At 37.5% G+C, this 17,914-nt stretch overlaps 1 protein-coding gene across 1 annotated transcript in view; it reads right to left on the reverse strand.

Moving 5' to 3' along the window:
* Positions 1 to 17,914, reverse strand: part of slc8a2b (solute carrier family 8 member 2b) — a 63,854-nt gene that overhangs the window by 19,539 nt on the left and 26,401 nt on the right. The window contains exon 3 of the mRNA XM_088427495.1: positions 5,757 to 5,827. The gene's annotated coding sequence lies outside the window, so the exon portion shown is untranslated. The remainder of the gene's footprint in view (positions 1 to 5,756; positions 5,828 to 17,914) is intronic.

The raw sequence follows: 17,914 nt of genomic DNA on the forward strand, positions 1-17,914 counted from the left end.
ACACCACTGTGCGTGAAATTGTCCTTCAGCTAGCAGGAAGCGCCGTCTTTAAATGGAGGCAGACGCAAAGACAAACACAGAGCGCAGAACTCTCTGCCGGGGGAAAGATTGTCTCCAAATTGGTAAATAATAACGCTGCCTATTGGATCCTCAACACATTGCTCACACTCTAAACATCACCACTTTTATATCTGCAGTGTACAACTATTCCATTTGATTTGTGTTGTTCTATTATTCGTGAGTCATCAGGATAAACGTATGAACTTTTGAAGGTTTTGAAGTTGTCAGCTATTAACTCATTCACTGCCAGCTCGGTGATTGAGTTTACCCATTAATTCCTGTCCCAGTAAAAACACATTTTTGATGGGTATAGCCGTCAAAGGTAGTAAATGTGCTAAACAGTAGTTTTTGTTTATACACAATTTTTTCAGTTTTTATTTCCCCTGGTTATTATAGTTCACCAAATTTTCAAAAGTGATTAAAGTAAATGGGAAAAATAAATGGAAAATGTAATAAAAACAAGTGTTTTTTCTTCAGAATAGAAAAAATGTGTTTATTGTCATTCTACAGCAGGTATACAACAAACTTTGCCTTACCGCACAATCCATAGTGACCGTTTGTATCATTCACCCCACAATTACGCTATATTTTTAAATAAAAACTCAAACTAATACTACAAACAATTCCTTAACTAAAACACATTGAAAGAAATGTAAATGAGGCATTTTCTGAAAAGTAAATAAAAATAAAAAAACACTCTATAAAGTACTTCAAGAAAATTTGTAATAATTTCGATCATGTTGTTTGCAAGCAGAGGCCTCATTGGTGAGCCCTCGAGCCCTGAGCAACTGTGAAGTCACTTTCAATCGACCGTAAGACGTCGATGCCTTAATTCATATTCCATAAATGCAATATAATCAGAATAGCTTGTTTGCATTTTTGAAAACTTCCTTTTTAATTTGCTGGAGTCATGATTTTAAAAAATATATGTAAAACAATAACTACAGTGGAAATACCTATCCAGCTGCTTTCTTCTATTATACATGCATATTGATGTGAAAGGTTCCAATGAGTCACTACAGCAAACAGCAACTTTTCGTCTAATCAGCTAATTGGCACGTCATTGACTCCTCTGTCACAGCTCACTGATCGGTTGTGACAGTATCCATTGGCGACCAATCCCCCAAAGTCCGCGTGCTGATTAATTAGCATGCGAGTCCCAATTGGTTTAAAGTGTAGGAACTTGTTGATTAAATATCAAAGGGATGAAAATCAATACCGTCTACAGCAGATGGTTCATGCAAACACACACACACACACACACACACACCGCGTGGTTGTTGTTGTTCCCTCTCGTGGGTTCGTACCCGTGGGTCAGCCCTGAACATGCCCGACAGCTGAGCTTCATCTTATTGCCCTCTCCGGGGACAAAAGCTTGTTTTCTTATCCGCACCTCCAGCTGCTGTAAGCCTTGCTGAACATTTTATGACGGCATGACTTAAGGCCCAATTGGAAAAAATATTTTCATATTCTCTCATTTCCTTTGCCAAGAGTTGTTTACATCTTTCGACAAAGGTTGTTGTATTCGCCTTGAGAAGATTCTTCAAGACTTGTGCATATAAACTGTTTTGTAATATATACCTAATGTAGTGGTGTAAAATTTACATTGTGCCCTTAATAATAGCTGTGCACCGTTGGACTGCTGTTAAATTGGACGCGGATGTAAAGCAAAACACTGGTTAGTAGCTGTCGACTGCGGTGACTGACTCACTGCTTTGTCAGAACAGAAAAAAAAAAAAAAATTCAAATTTTGACATTCAATGCCATTGACGGCAATAGACGTCAAATATCAAATGAGCCGGGAGTGGATGAGTTCAGAGAAACGTAAAATAAAAGTATAATAAATCAAATTGGATCTCTTTTCTCTGCACATCTCACCCAAATCTAAACTAAAACTGACTGCCAACACATTTTTTATTTAACTAGTAAGAGTAATCAACATGTCTAATTTGACTTCCGGCAGGGCCTTGATTTAAGAGTAAATTGTCATACAAGTGTTTTTGCAATATGAGCCCTCACTTCAAGTGTGATGTGCAATTTTGCTTTCTTTCTCTTTTTAATAAAGCCTACATTTGTTTTTTGTGTTTATGAAAGCAAACCCTTTGAGTGCACCTACATTTTGTTGCGCAATCTTGTATAGCGATAATTGTACAGCGTTTATTTTTTACATTTACTCCGGGCTTATTTCTCTGTCCTCCCATCCAGTCTGGATCGAGACGTCTCATTCTCTTTTTAGAGAGTAAAAACCCTTTTGACAACAACACGCTACCGCAACATTCATTGCACGCATGCACTAACGCGCACGCATTGAGTCGTCATGGAGATGGACCAGGACACTTTTGTGAGAGCAAAAAGTGCTTTTCAGGCAGTTTGACAGGTGCAATCTAATGGAGAGCTGCTCCACTTTCATTAACTAAAGACCGCGCGCAGCAAAGCAAGAAACAAGCAAGCAAGGCCTCCAGCTGCCAAATGTTTATTATTGTCAAATCAATAGCGTGAGCATTAAATGACTTCCCGTTTCATGTTTAATTTAGCACATTGCACTTTAACGTATTGGATCATCCCTAGGATCGTTTTTTCCTCAGAAAAATGCATTTGCAGACTCACAGCGAGATGCATGCACTGCCATTCGGAAGCCCCGCTCCACGCTGTCAGATAAAAGGCTACTGTAGGGATTCATTTTTGTTCTCCAGGATACAGCGTTGTGTGATGTGCCCTACGGGATTCGCAGTTGAATCCCTAGATACAAATATGTACTGTTTATGGTTAGAACATTTCCATAAAAGGTACAAACTAACAGAAAAAGCGCTAGAATTTTGTGAGGGGCTTGCAAACGTTGTTGAAATTTTGACCAAGGTTGGGAAACTCAATGTTCACCTTTATGTATGAAAAAGGCTTGTCAGTAGTTGTGAAGAAAAACAAACAGTGCTTGCATACTTTTGGACTTTCTCATCAATTATTAATGTGTAATGCTGTTTATTTCCGTATGTGTGTATTAACTGTCACATTAAATTCAAGTTGCATGTTAATATGAAACTTCGCTGTTCATCTCTTCTCATGTTGATGAAAAAGTGAAAGTTCTATGTGATTCTCGCCATCTAGTGGTAAATTGTGTTATTACAGGTTAAAACTGATGTTGTGAAGCCCACCCATTACTTAGACATTCCCCAACTTCCAATATGTACCTTGGTGTCAGGTCTCCAGCTCACGGCGGTTTGTTTTTGTGCTAGAGGCCTGGAGCGTCCTTGATGAGGGGGCGGAGTTGCTAGCCGCACACCTGACGTTCATCAGTCATCAGTCATCAACACCTCCTTTAGTGCGGCCAGAGCAGGAGAATGACGCCGGGTTATTCCACGCCATCTTTTGTGTGTTGCTCCGAGTTTTCTTGTCTACGATTTTTGCATTTATTCGCTCTGTAGCTTTTTGTTGATACTTTATTTCCGAGTTTTTCCTTGTTCTTATACAAATAGTTATTTTTAATTCGTACTTTCTCATCGTTCTCATGTGGACTCCGCTCCCCTCCGCATCTTTGTGAGTTTTGCTTGGGTGTTTTTGTAAGTCCCTTTGGTTGTACTTTGATATATTAACCGATTTCTGATGTTGTTCCAACCTTGGCATGTGCTTTCTGTTCATAAATTTTTTGGACATTAATCGAGCTAGTCTGTCTATCTGAGGTCTACATTCTGTTCAAGTACCGGAGTGTGGACCTAACAAAAGGTGCATTGATTTTTATTTATTTATTTATTTATTTATTTATTTATTTATTTATTTTCCCTCCCAGATGTCTAGAACGCTACAAAGCGTATGTATTTTATTTTTAAAAATGTATTTTAATTTCATTTCTTTCCAAAATTTCAAGTGTGAGCGTCTAAAAATGGACACAATTACAATAGGTAATTAAGTGCTAAAGTAATTACTTTAAAAATGTATTTATTGCTTATGAAATAAGTTGTTAGGATTGAATGTCAGGACTATTTAAAAATGTAAACACGTCTTTAAGATTGAATGGGTTAATCATTAAATAAAATTCTGAATCTGTCCAACGTGTTCACCCACTCTCAGTTTTTCCAGAGCTGTGACGTCACAACAACCTCCAATCGGAATTTCACAGCTGCGCATTAGCGCTCTCTGTTGGTGAAACGTTAAGCTTTAATCGCCATACATTTGTACGGTTTTTAACCAAACGATGGTTGACTGCTTCTGAGAAAAGATGTATAAATTACAAAACATTAAAAATTAAAATATGTATTTGACCAAATCAATGGAAATTGAGAGTATTATCCACTGGGTACTTAAAGTTATACATATTGCACATTTTTCTCATAAGGTAGCAAGCTTCCAATTATGACCTGACCAGTGATTAGGAGCCTGAGTAATTCTGTCGCACTATCAAAACACAAAAGTCTTGCTTTATGCAAATATAGTGGAATTTTGCTATTATGTAGTGAGACTAATGCATCAGCATGTCTTTAACATAAAAACCATCACTGCAACAATAGTCACATTCACGCGTGTGCTTGTTCACTAATGGCCTCTACAATGCTCATTCATCACAACTTGGCTTCAGCAATCTTTGGAACATAATGAGCCATTATTGTTACTTTCACCCACAATGCACTGCGGTCGCCCGTTCAAGCCATCATCCTCTTTCTGGCTGGTTGACTCACAAGTGTCAATCACATCCCCGCTGGATGGCACAATGTGTGACGGAGCTTCACGCGCCGGCTGTTATTGTGTTTTAGCACCAGTGTGAATGCTCCGTTTGTTTGGAAATTGATTGACAGCCAGAGAAGTGGGTCAGATCAGCTTGGTGTCCAAAAACTTTGCTAAAGAGGACTTCAGAGAAAATTTGGGCCTCAAGTCTCAATTCCATTCAGACAGTGGTGTCCAAGATTCAGATGGGGGAAACTGCAATGCTACGTTTACACCAAAACCAAGCTTCACCTTACATTTTTTTACGGGATTTGATGTTGGGATGCTACTGCTTTACTAGAGCTATGACAAAAAAAAAAAAAGAGCATATGAACATCACCCGCCAATCAAGTGGCCAATACTGCTCATGCTATTTTGATTGACATTTCAACAGTGGTAAAGTAATTAGTGTGGTTTCAGGATAAAAAAAAGATTAGGACTAAAAATCAGCAAAAACATGCGAAGAAACACATCCAGAACAAGTGACTTCGAAACATTTTTTTTTCTTTGATGGCCTCAAACCACTGAAACATGACACGTTTTTTTTTTTTACAAAAGAATCCACACTAAGAGCGACCATTGTACCGCGGATGTGAGGTCCCTACACTTGTTTGATAACAGCTGACATGACAATTTGAAATGAATGCTTTTATCTTTACCTTCAACTCACTCAAAAACTGTACTAATCATTACAGTGTTGCCATCAACAATTATCTGCTAGAGATTTACAGAGATGAATTTCACAAACAAGCTGGGCGTGACCCATTTTCACACCTACCCTTTGAAAAACGTACTTTACAAATACAGTATGTAATATAATACTTTTTGGGTAGTAAACGTCTTCGACATACAAACAAGTATACTCGGGAATTCACTGAGTAGAGAATGGGAATATTCTTGTCACCTCAGATAGTGAGACAGAAGAAAAAAAAGACAGTGAAAAATGGGCTTTGGTGCTCCCTGTAGCAAAAGGCCAAGAGGCTAAAAAGGGTATTCAAACTCACCACTAGTCTTTGGTGCTCCTTTTTCCACTCTTGGGCCACATAGAAGTCCTTTGGAAACAGTTGTCTGTTGTCTATAAGAAGGAAGAACAAGACTAAAATGAATGAAAACCGTTTAGCTTTCATTTTTCATATCCATTTTGTACAAACTTGCAACACATTGACACAACTACAAGTGGCCACCAGTGGAACTGCAGGCAGCCAACCTAAAGACTGTTTTTTAAAAAGATTTTTTTGAAACAATGATTTTTATTTTTTTTTATCTAAGTTACTGCTGTAACATTCATCTTAACTGAATGATTCTCAATGTGGTACCAGGATGACTAATGGTATGTGGGATACGTAAAGAAGAAGAATCACTGCTCATTACAGTGTCAGTTCTATTTCATTTAGAAGCTCAGTACCATTACATTCAATCTTTAAAAACTGTTCACATTTAAACTTTCCTTTAGTTACATTTTTTAATCTCATGTTTAATGTTAACATAGTGTACATTTGAATGAATCATTATAAAAAAAAAATATGCTTCTATTTTTAAATAGCATAAAAGTTACAATTTTACCCAATGTTAAATTGTGTAAGTTTGGAGGAATATACTAAGTAAATAAATTTCAGTTCCTTTTTTTTTTTTTTTTGAACAAACACTTTAACAACACAACTGCTTTGCATTTTTGTTGATCATGGGGGAACTTGGAAGGCTTTTTTTGTTTTTTTACATAAGTGGTCCTGGGTGTACTGTTTTATCCTAATATGCTAATTGAATATTTATCAATGTATAAGCGTTTGTGTTTGTTTACCTTTGTGCACTGAACAGTTATTGACAAACATCCCATAAAGTCTAGAGGACCTGCTAATAAAGGCCATGACCTTGATATATATATATATATATATATATATATATATATATATATATATATATATATATATATATATATATATATATATATATATATATATATATATAGACTGAAATGTACACAATTTATCCTGAACTGATCTTTTCCTTTTCCTCCATGGGAGGTTTCGGGTTTCGTCAAACAACTTAAAGACCCGGGCAGCTAAATGTCGACGCAAACGCTATCAGACGATCATTGAAGCAGAAGGCTCTAAAGTTCACCTCCAATGATCTCACCCTGATGCCAGATGATACCCTCTAAACGATGACCTCTATTAATTGAGGCCCTCTTAAAAATAAAAAACAAATGTAGGGTTTGTCTAAAGTGGTGTCATCAATGTTTCACTGGCAGTTAAAACCTCCAAGGCTGCACATCAAATTCATTAAGAAAAATCAAGAAAAAGCGACTCTCTTTTATTGACGCTTTACAATGACCCATGCAAGCGCCAACTATGAGGATCGTTTGTGGGTCGATGGGTAGCAGCCCTTGAGAGTCTTCCATTATTAAGCTGCTAAAGGATATAATAGATTGATCATTTCGCGGTGAGTCTTCAATTGTGTGACTACTCTGAACTAACACAAAGCTCAACGACCCCATGATCGGTTCATTTTGACAGACCAATTTGCAAACAGCTCACACTGCTGGCCAACGTCGTGCAGAAAAACACATTTAAACTGCTATTTATTGCTAAAAAAAAAATAAAATTGCGTTGTCATTTTAATAAAATTGTTTTAGATCTTTAGGTCAAACATCTTGTAGCTCATAACCCATAGTTTTGCTTATATACTTAGAAACAAGTTAAGTTGTTTTTCTATTAATTCTAATGTGATCATGAGGCGGCAGGCACCATTTTGAAGAGATATGAGACAGCAGCTGCCCTTCTCTACTAAATTTGTGTCCGTTTAATGTCACCTCTATCTTGAAAAGAATAAACTGGAAAGATAACATGTTATTTTTCCCAGTGAACAACCGCATGTTTGTGATTACGAGGCCGCTGCACATTTAAGATAAAGCTGTCGGAAGACCTTGGAGACTCTATGACCTTTAAGAAGGTTGACATGTTCATTAAAAGATTTCCTGTACAGTTAAGGGTGTTTTTATGATGGCCCTAAATTGACTTTGCTTGAACAGTTAACAGTCAGCTGTGACTAGATTTGCATTTAAATAGAACACACACACACACACATATATATATATATATATATATATATATATATATATATATATATATATATATATATATATATATATATATATATATATATATATATAAAGGGGAGGACACATTTGCAGTACCCCTGGCAAAATAGAATTTAAGGGGCACAGCCATTTTTTAATGTAGAATAAAGCAGTCAAACTCACTGTGCTGTTTTTGTTGTTGTTTTTACTTAACTGAGGCAGATAGAGACTTTGTTCTACACGACACAGAAAAGACACATCTGCACTACAAGCGGTTGCTCTACAGAATAGAATATTTGGCCCAAAAGCATTCAAACAAACAAAACAAAAAGAATAAACTCACTGTTGTTTCCATGACAACTTGGGGCAGACAGCTACTCTGCCCCACATAAAACGAAAGGGTCATGTTCGCCCCACCACTTGTTGCTGGGCAGAATATATGGGGCAAAAACATTGCTGACCAAAATTGTTTTGAAGAAAAATGAAATATAGAAGTCGAATAAAACAAAGTCATTGTTTTGTTTCCTCGCCTACTTGGGACAGATCGCTACTCTGCTCCAAACCACAAAAAAGACATATTTGCACTTGTTGCTAGGCAGAATAGAATATAATGCTAGTAGTCATTTTTTGCATTTAAAAAAAAGTGTTTAAAAAAAAAAGTATAATAAGGCAGTCAAAGGCAGCATATTTTTTCCTTGCTAACTTGGGGCAGATAGCTATTATGCCCTACACAACAGAAAAGGAATACCTAGGGTTAGGGTTTCCACTTGTTTCCAGGCAGAATAGAGGATATGGGGCGCAGCCATTTTCTTTTTTGCCCCAAACCTAAGCTAGCTCAAAGATAAAAATTCCAACTTGATGTGCTGTTCAAATAGGGGCAGATCGCCACGCAAACAAATGCCAAGTTTGCACTGCCACTTGTTGCTAGGCAGAATATGTAGATTGCATTTGAATGCAATACTTGATGTTTACAGGACAAGAGAGGCGAAATGGATGCAGACCGTCATGAGGGCAGATGCGAAGCGATGGAATGAACAACCCAAGAGCGACTGGATCTATTTATTTCAACAACCTCAAACTGCGGGGAGAGGCCACAAGAGGCTCCGTCTATCAGACTCGTAGCGATAACCCTCGCGCGTGTGATTTGTCTTCAGCGTTTTCCTCCGAGTAACACAAGTGACTTTGATTGACGCCTGTGTGACTCCATAGCATTTTTTCACACTGTTAAGGCAATATCATGCTTGACCGGGTTCTAAATAAATTGTATATCTCGCTGATGTAGCCATGTTGTGGAAATTCTGCAGCAGAGAGCTACTGCATAATAAAGTAGTCCATTTTATGGACACCACATCGCACCGAAAACATCAAATTAAAGGAAAAGAAAATTAATATTTCATATTGCTAGAGAACGAGCTAGATCTTTTTTAGAAAAAGAATTTAAATTTGAGCTTTTTTTCTGGTATTAATGTCACTTAAAGCAATCCCGCAGATGTAAATAAATGTGCATGGGCAGTGTTTAGCTGCCGCCTGTTACCCATGTTATCTGTATGTGCTGCATCCACTGAATGTATTGATCCAAGCATAAATTATCTGCAAAGCAATTGAATGTAAGGATTTTCAGCCAAAATGAGGATAAGATGCTTTTCTTGAAGCCACCATTTAAAGCGTGGGCATCTTTATGAAGACATTCACATTTGACATGGAGCCACCCTCATGTCTTCTCTTTTTCTATAATTCAGTGATTAAACCCACTTGTGGTCTGTCTGGCACCCCAAAATAGAGTAAAAGTGCTGCTTAACATGGTGGCTGCATAGATCTGATGACAAGATTTTGTTGGCGAGTGACAAGAGAAAATATGAGTGGTTGGAAAACCGGATTAGACAAGACCGGTGAGGATTTAGGCTGAGCGGTTGCGCAGAATATCAAACAGTACGTAGTCGTATGAGGAGAGCGCTCATGTATTTGTCAGCTTTTTTTGGGTCATTTTTATGTATTTATCATCTTTGTCATTCAGGATGATGTAATTATTGTTGTGACTGGATTGCTACTTAAGGTATCAGTAGGTATACAGTTGTTATGGTCCTTTAGTTTGCCTCATTACATCATATTTCATGTCGGACAGTAATATTCTCAAACTATCAGCCTAGATTTCTCCCAGCTCTAGTTTTCTACGTCTTGTATTCCAGGTCTAGTTTTAGTCTCACTTATGAAGGTTTTTGTTCATTCAACCTGTCTGTGGGAAGGGATTAGTCTCAGATGTTTTTTTTACATTTGTTTTAGAAATCCACAAATATATTTGCGATTTTCAAGTTTTTTAGCGCCATTAACATATTTATGATTTTCTGATTCATAGATGTATTCACCATTTTTGATCTTGGGCACACATTGATCATGACTTACCATTTGTAAATGTTCATTTCTGCTTGTGAGTTGTTGTGCGGTAATGAATCGGCAGGCATGCGTGCTTATTTTTGAGGCAAACATTACGCTTTTGCAAAATACAGTATACAAGATCGCAGATATTCAGATATCCAAAGGTGCCTTCTGCCTCCATCCACCAGGAGGCAGTGTTGTCAATATTAAAATATAAATATTATAAATGTGAATAATAATTTGTCGTTTAAAATTGGAAATTGAAAGACTGAAAAGGAGTTTTATCTGACCCTATATTCTGTAAGTCGGGAAATGAAATATGAGTTCCTTTACATATATTTTGCCTTCACCCTGAAGACTTCTACTGATAGAAAAAAATAATTGACAGTAGAAGAAAAAACATACTTGTCAAACCAAAGTAAGGTGGATTTTATTTCCCTCTTTGTGTTTAACAGAAACATAATAGAATGTAGATAAAGGTGAGTTAGCGCTTTTCAATTTTTAATTTTAAACAAGAAAAAGCAGATGAGGAAGAACGGGCCTTAAGAAATACATGAATATCAGAGGACCAGTCTGCGTAAATATCTTGCAACAGCATGCCCGTCGATCCAAAAACGCACATTCGTAAACTAACAGGCAAAATTGAACATTTACGAATAGTAAGTCATAAGAAATGCATGCGCAACATTAACAAACGTAAAAAATGCAGCTATATTCGTGTATGTGAAAAACACATGAAGATCCCAAATGTGTGTGATTTATTTAGAGACAAATCTCTCCCTGTCCTGCCTGCTTCTTGGACCAAATTCTGCTAATTACAGACTTCTCTATTTGTAAACTAAATTGTAATATTTGTTCCAAGAAAGTCAAATGTCAACATCTGTGTGTTGCCATCTGTTCCCGTAGGCCTAGAAAATCAGTTGCGCTGGCCCGTGTAATTTAAATTAAATTAGCAATGGGACTGTTTTCAAATCAAGCTAGCCCTTGATGATGGCAACATTTTGCTGTCCTCTGGTTGGTTGGTTACAACCAATTTTGTTGCAGACAAGTTTTGCCCTCAAAAACCAAAACAAGTATATATAGTAAGCTGCACAAATGAAATATGATTTCCTTTTTAGTGTTTATGACATTTTCTTAGGCAAGCACTGATTCAGAACTGCTCCACTTGATGGACGTGGCACACTGTGTTTTTCCATTGTGCAGTACTCTAGTACTGATGGTTTGTATAAGTGTTACATGATAGGAGTGGTATTTAAGATGATGATGATGAGGATGGAGTCAGGTAATTCCCCCAGTGAAGGACTGCCAAAATTGCGAGAAGAAGGAGCGAAACAAAAGAAGAGCAGAGAGAAATGTCATCCGATGACATAAATGGCGAGTAATTAGGAGTGCTTGAAGCTGATTGGAGTTGAATACAATTAGCGGCAAATGAGAGCGAGCGTTGTTTTGTAAAGGAAGACATCACTGCCGGCTTTATATGTACGTATAACTGGCTGAGTGTGAAATAGTTACCGAAGGACATGACTCACTCCTCCTTATTTCTAATTTGTGATGTAGCAATCAACTATAAAATACCCAGAATAATCCATACATGATTAATGAAATCAAACAACTTGTTGTCTCAAAAGTGTACAGCTTTTTTATTTAAGAAATACAGTGGAAGCCTGGGTTACAGCGTCCCTGGATTCCTTTTTTTCATGTTGCCATGTGGAAAACAGATTTTTTTTTTGTCCCCTCTTTACGATATTTTGCCCGCTTTGCGACAAAAACAACTGTCATGACCCTAGGGGGGTTGTCTGTATTTGTGTTGTTTTGTCTCCATCGGCAGGCGTTTATAAGTAATTGCACTTATTTTCTGTTGCCATCAGATGATGGAGATGCTGGTCTGCTATTGGTCGGTATTACTGATTTCAAAATGGCGGAACAGTAAAACTTTGTTCGATTGTGAGTGATTACAAAACCATATTTATAGTGCATGTTACTGGTTAATTCAAAGTTGAATGGGTTAGCTATGGATCCCAAGTTTGCTAGTGATGTTAAAGAGAGAATTAAGAAGATGATTTATATGGAAACGATGCTGGAGATAATCAAGAAATACAAAGCTAGCTAAAATGTGTCCTCTCTACACTGAAATCACTTTATTCCAAGATATCCAACATGGCTGTCTGATGTTGCAGTGTTTGAACACGACATCTTAATATATGCTGACGCCTGTCCTTGAACACGCATGTTTTAAAGCAACGCTTAAACAAAGTGAAGCGAAGCGTCTCCCGCCCCATCAAGGCGCGTTTACGAGAACACGGCTGAGTGCAAAGCATTTACTCAGCTCTGGCTCCAATCCGAGCGGCGGGCGAATGAGATGCCGGAGCAGCCGAGCGTGAGAAGGACCCAGGCCAGCTGGGAAAAAATATTTACTGGCGACAGCGATGTATGGATCACGCCTTCCATGGGAGCATAGGAGGTGATTGGAACATGATGCAGGAAGAAACAATCACCAGTGTCTTCCCAAAAGAGAAGCAAGCATTTCGGCTCCATTTTCTTTGATTTGCAACACTGGCAAACGTTTGTGTGATGGATTTTTAGAATCTGTAAATTGGTATATTTAAAACCATATTTGGAGAATTGCAGTCATAATTCATCAGAATATAATGAATTTAAAAAAATGAACAGTTTTTGTTTCCGTTCAATGAACATTGTGCAGCTCCTTCTGCTCTTCACATCTGAGCACCAGGGGTCAGTATAATATAATGTGGATTTACATGGATTCCTCTAGTAAAATAAAGCAAATGTAGTTATTCTAAGCGAAGGATAGAGAATAATTGGTTTAGTATTTTTGCAGTGTTTGTCTGCAAAAATACTGTCTGCAACATCCGTTGCTGAAAAGATTATACAACTGCAACTTAGATGCTAGTTTTGTGAGCCCATCTATGGCGTTTTGCGTTGTAAGGTAGCATATCAAGCTAGTAAATGTGTGTTTAATTATAAGACAAAGCTATGTAATTGTTTTATATGAACAATGTGTGATTCTGTTTACCTGAAAGTAAATTTTGAATTGGAGGGTTTAAAATTTTTTAAGAATTACTCACTATCCAACAAATCCTGCTTGTTGTGAGTAAGATTGAGTTGATGTCAGCACTCCTTGCCCACAAATTGAATTCAAAGCAAAAAAAAAAAACAAAAACAAAAATGACCAAGCTGTGACTGAAAGTCAGTTTCCACTCCAAGGCACAATTGTATTTTTGTTCAGCATAATCACCATAAAATGTAACATTTGATTTTTTCTGACATGTTAATTAGGCAATTTTCTATCATTAATTGAATTTAACTAACGTTTATTTAATAAAACAAATGTTTGTTTTAGGCAGATGTTATTATAATACATTTTAATTGATTTATTCCATGCCATTGATTGATCAAACAGCATATTCATTACTTTTTGCGTATGAAACGACATCAACAAAAACACTCTACATTCGGTGCAGTGCAAATGTAAAAAGAGTTCCAACATTGTTCTACATGAAACTATTTCTCACTTTGCGCCAAGTGAAAAAACAAGTTAACCATTGTTTAAAAAAGTAAACTGAAAAGTAATAGGAATTTGATTTAGTTTTGGCGAAAAAGCTGCTCCTATTTCTTTAAGGGAAAAAAGTCAAAGAGATAGCAAAACACAGGACTGCAACAAACGTTGTTTGATTCAGACTCATCTGCATCAGTTTGATGAAAACACACACAAATAATGGGACATCAGATCTCAATTCAGCTTCAATCTGAATCAAAACTAGATCGGAATGGGATACCTGCTAGTGTAAACAGCGTGAATTACAAAACTGCAGTGTAAATGCCAGACATGCTCTTTTCTTTTGCGTTCCTTCTCTTGTGCCACCGTCATTGTTTCACCCTTACCTCCCTATGTTCGCTCTGTAAACATCATTTAGTGTGTGTGTATGCGCCTGTGTGTCCAGCCATTCATCACCCGGCAGCCGCCCCCAATAATTACAATGGTCTCGCTTCTCTCTCTGCCCTCATTAGTTTCTAGAACCAACACGGAAGCTGTGTGTGTGAGTCCTCGTGTGCGGCAATCAGCCTGCAGTCATTCGTATTTAGATGAGATTAGATAACTTGATTGGGGGATTTGCACTGATGCAAGCTTCTCTCTTACACGCACACACAAACAGAAAAGAGACACTGGAGTCACTCTGATGCAAGAGAAGAACATAAACATGAGAAAACGGTCAAGGAGAGGATGAAAAAAAGAGGGAAAAAAAGAGTATCTGTACTAAAGTAGAGCGGAGAGGACAGAGAAATTTCGGTTGCCTTATTTAGTTACACAAGATAGACCGGTGAATTTGAGCAAAATGACCTTACAATGGCAGCTTTAAATCACAACTGCAGATTGCCAGTGTATTTACAGGTTTTGCTTATTGAGATTTTTCGTGTCTCGAGTCAAAATGGACATCCTTATGTAATGTTATTTTGCTAAATAGAAATTTGATTTGGGGCTATTTTTTATTTTTACAATTAATGAACAGAATGATTGACAGTGTTGTTTTTCATAGCTTGTAATGGAAGTTCGTCGCCATGCTCTGCCCGCAAGCGATGACCAAAAAGCGCAAACTTCCTGCAATTTTTTGCTATCCATCTGTCAAGTACACATGACTTACATTTGGAATTTTGCTTTTGAAGGATCACTAGAAATTGCCAAAATGACAAGAAAATGGCCGCTTCAAACCAAAGTGTCAGTATTCCTGTATCTTGAAGAGTTTGGCTTCTCAAGAATTTTTTTGTGGGTATTCCCACAAAATCCACATCGGCGCATTGACCAGGTCTCATGTCGCTATGTCAAACTAGCCTTAGAAGCTCAATTTAAAAAAAAACAAAAAAAAAAAAAACATACAAATATGAGAATAATCATTGCAGCTCAGTGGAACACTGGTTAGCACAGCTGCTTCGTCGCACGTTCCTCCCGCACTTGGAAAACATGCATGGCAGGTGTATTGGACATACTCTTCTCGTTTATGGAACGTAGTCTACTCGGGAAGCGAACAAAATAAGAATGTCACTGTCTGGTATAGTGCTCTACATGTGACAATAAAATCTCTTTGAATCTATGTAAATTGACCGTAGTTGTGATTGATTGCGTGGATGGTTGTCCGTCTCCGAGTGCCCTGCAATTGGCTTGCAACCAGTTCAGGGTGTCCCAGGCCTAGTGCCCAAAGTCAGCTGGGATAGGCACCAGCAAGCCTGCGACTCTTGTTAGGATAAACGGCTATAGACGATGGATGGATGGATTCATTATTATAAGTTTATGGTGAGTCATCATAGTTAACCACCATGCTCCACCCACACCTAATTACCAAATCCACCAATGAGGATTTAATTTGGTGGACATCAGGCTAAACCGCTCACATTCATTTGTTTAATCCCTCGTTATTGGCCGCAAATGAAACTTTTTTTTTTTTGTCTCCTAATTAAACTAGCTGCATAAGCCGAATCTTCAAAAAGGCGGCTGCTCAGACAGCCAAAAGCCAAAAAAATGCAGGATTTTTATACGGTATAATAATATGAAGAGCACCTAATGAACTTTCTGCTGCAACAAATGTGTGATTAAACAGGTTACAGGGCTAATTGGTGATAAAGACACACATTTCATACCATCTTTGCTCTCGCTGACCTCATTAACCAAAAGCACACAAGGCCCAAAACATCTTAAACTGAGACGACGGACCCAATTTAATTCTTAACAATGGCTTCCTGTATATGCGTATGAACATGTGCATTAGTGCGTGTGTGCATGGATAACTCCCCTCTGGCCTTCTCCTGGGAAGCCAATTAGGAGGCAGCAGCGCCACACTCCGCCCATCACTGTATTGTATCCGGGCAGAAATCATCAGAGACATAACTTTTAAGCATTGGCATCGCCGTGACGACGCCATGCAAACTGGTGACTATTTCCTGTCATTGAGGAATATTAACAACTAAAGAACTGCGTACACTGAGAAGATATCCAATCGCATATAAAACACTCAATTGGGTTGAAAAAAGGGAAGCACTGAATTTCCCGCCACCGAAAATTTTCGGCCACAAATTTGGAGGAAAAAAAAACATGCAGTGCAATGCGAGTGATAAACAACTAAAATTGGGAAAATATATTCAAAAGCAAATGTTACACAAGCACACGAGAAAAGAAAAGGGCATTTTAGCAGGTCAAGAAAAGAGCAGTGTCGAGTTTCCACTGTATTTGCACTGTAGTACACAATATTGTTGCGTTATATGTGAGGCTATACCAGTTGTGGATAGCCATGAAGGTTTTATCAATTATAAATATGATTTACTTTTTGTTAGAGTTAATTAAACAAGAGTAAAATAATTAGTAAAGTGACAAGGAAAGAGGATGAAAGTGAATGGGGATAATTTACAGATGAAATTATTTTGATAGTTTGTTATTATTTAGGTTTACATATGATAGATCAGATTTTAATGAGAACATGTTTGAACTGTTGTGTTTTTTTTATTCGCTAAATATAATATTTTAACAGAAGTATTGAATAAAATAAGAAGTGAGTTAGTGGGGATTTTATCAGTTTGTTGATGCAAATCCATAAATACTCGTTTATTTAGATATGGTGGGAGACGATATTAATATCAAGATTAAATTGTTATCAATTGTTTATTACAGTATTTTGCACAAATATATGCACAATATTGGAAAAATAGAGTTATGATAACATCTTTCTGGAAAGCTATCAAACATGCTGAACTTTTTTAAGTTTGCCGGTTTTGGTGAAACTGTTCAGTTACCAGACCAAAGCGCAATATGCAAATGCACGATACATACCACAGGCACTGATGACATCACTCTTGGTAATGCCTTTGCACACAGAACAGCTAAACAGGCAGCTACAAAACCCTTTTTTGGAATAACAGATTATATGGCACAAAATGACATGCTTATTGATACGCAACAACAAAGTCTAATGCAAGAACAAAAATAATAGATAAATAAAAAGTGTAACATTGAAAAATGGGGTCGGCACAAACAACAAACCTACTTTACCCCAAAAAATCTTTTCAAATGTGCTGCAGTTTTGAGCCACGGGTGTATTATGTCTCAACAGCGAGGATGGTAGGACTCATATTATATAACCTATGGATTCAATCTGTTTTCTAAACATTTTCAGAGCTTGCATGGTCTGTGCTCGACATAATCCACCCAAAACAGGGACAGGTCCCCCAGGCGACTTACTTGTTTTAATGAGTCCATATTGATTTTATTAAAATGAGTAAAAGTGAAGAAAAAACAATATTGACATGTTATCCAAGATACATTTTCAAAATGGCTAAAAATCTTTCCGAATAAACAACTGGATGCATTCGTGGTAACAACAGCATTGTGTGAAGACATTATAAAAAGATATGAAATACCCTAAACCAGTTGTTCTCAAAGTGGGGTCAATGAAATATTTTGGGTGTTTTGGAACTGATTTAGTTTTTTTTGTTTTTTTTTTAACAGTAATGTTCGAACAGGGGAACTCGCAGTGGCAAAAGTAACGGCAAGAGATCTAGAGGAAGGGCCTTGTATCCGTTTCTGGAGGGACAGCTTTTAAAACGGGTGAAAGTGAGAAGAGCTGCATGTTGTGCCGTCTTCGCGGTTGATATCAGAAGCTCGGTAATGCAAATCATGCAAAATTATCCTGACAAGCCCTTCGAAGCGTC

The sequence above is a fragment of the Hippichthys cyanospilos genome, chromosome 11 (genome assembly GCF_059441005.1).
Source record: "Hippichthys cyanospilos isolate Australia breed blue-spotted pipefish chromosome 11, RoL_Hcya_1.0, whole genome shotgun sequence".
In the NCBI taxonomy this organism is placed as follows: domain Eukaryota; kingdom Metazoa; phylum Chordata; class Actinopteri; order Syngnathiformes; family Syngnathidae; genus Hippichthys; species Hippichthys cyanospilos.